The sequence below is a fragment of the Rhagoletis pomonella genome, unplaced genomic scaffold (assembly GCF_013731165.1).
Source record: "Rhagoletis pomonella isolate Grant_MI unplaced genomic scaffold, Rhpom_1.0 Rhpom_scaffold_00002, whole genome shotgun sequence".
NCBI lineage: Eukaryota > Metazoa > Arthropoda > Insecta > Diptera > Tephritidae > Rhagoletis > Rhagoletis pomonella.
The window spans coordinates 58,607,891-58,609,606 of NW_023458556.1; positions in this window are offsets into that span (position 1 = coordinate 58,607,891).

Consider the following 1,716-nt stretch of genomic DNA (forward strand, 5'->3'; position numbering starts at 1 on the left):
TTCTTCTTCTTCTTATTTGGCGCTGTAACCGCCTAAGCGATTTTGGCCGAGTCCAAAACAGCACGCCAGTCATTTCTCTTCTGTGCTAGCTGACGCCAATTGAAAATGCCAAGTGAAGCCAAGTCCTTCTCCACCTGGTCTTTCCAACGCAGAGGAGGCCTTCCTCTTCCTCTGTTACCAGCATCGCGGCCCGCGTTGAATATTTTCAGAGCAGGAGCGTTTCTGTCCATCCGAACGACATGGCCAAGCCAGCGGAGCCGCTGAATTTTAATTCGCTGCACTATGTCTATATCGTTGTAAAGCTCATACAGCTCATCGTTAAATCGTCTGCGATATTCGCCATCACCAACGCGTAAAGGTCCGTAAATCTTTCGTAGAATCTTTCTCTCGAAAACTCCAAGAGCCGCCTCATCAGATGCTTTCATTGTCCATGCTTCCGCGCCATACACCAGCACAGGCATGATGAGTGACTTATAGAGTGTGATCTTTGTACGACGAGAGAGGACTTTACTTCTCAATTGCCTACTCAGCCCAAAGTAGCACTTGTTGGCAAGAGTGATTCTCCGTTGGATTTCAAGGCTGACATTATTATTGGTGTTAATGCTGGTTCCCAAATAAAAGAAGTCTACTTTTTCAAACTTGTAACTGTCAACAGTGACGTGGGTGCCAAGACGCGTACGCTCTGACTGTTTGTGTGCTGACAGGAGATACTTCGTTTTGTCCTCGTTCACCACCAGACCCATTCGCTTTGCTTCTCTATCCAATCCCGAGAAGGCAGAACAGACGTAGCCCTTGTTTTTACCGATAATATCGATGTCGTCGGCATACGCCAGCAATTGTACGCTCTTATAAAGTATTGTGCCTGAGCAAATTTTATAGTTCTTGAAAAATCTTTTCACCTTACTTAGCTCGAATTTTTTTATTACTAATTTTAAAGAATTAAATTTTTTTGTTCGGTTTTTCCAATTTTTGGCTAATTAATGCAGAAAGAAAAATTAAATAATTTTGTTGGCAAAAAGAAAGTAGTTGTTTTTTAACGATTCCGCAGATCGTTAGAGGCTGCTTATCAAAGTACGGAAAACTGGCGACTTTGTAAGTGGTGGTCAATTCATTTTTAGTACTGTATCGCCAGTTGCAGGGTTTTTAAAACTTTATTTGCTGAGCTCTGAGGGCTATGGAATCGCAGCAATCTTGAAAACAAGCGTGGGCATTTTGTTGAACCCGAACTATGACGAAACGTTAGTATTGATACATAGTGGTGAATTTCCAAAGAATTCTGCTTTACCTCATAACAATTCCTTTTTACAGTAGGTTACATTTTCGACTTTTTGTTTAAAAACCCAATATTAATACTACTTGCCATTTTATGGATGAAGCAACTTCAGATACATATAATCCTTGTCCTCAAATTTGGCAACAGACTTTTTCCTGGAATATTTTAACCCCTTAACTCCTACCAGAAAGGGCTTTGAAAATTAGATTTAAAGGGTTAAAATGCTAAGCATCGAATTTTATTATGAGTAGGGAAAACGACAGTTTTCTGGGAGTTAAGGGGAAAGAGTAAATACCAGGGACCAAAAATAAGCGTTATTTTTATTTTTATTGGTTAAATTTAGTAGTTACTTTTTCGATTAATTTTAACCTTACAATAGGGCCTGCGTATTCATAACCAACCTTTTAACCTTTTAGGATATACAAACTTAAAGCTTAAAAAAA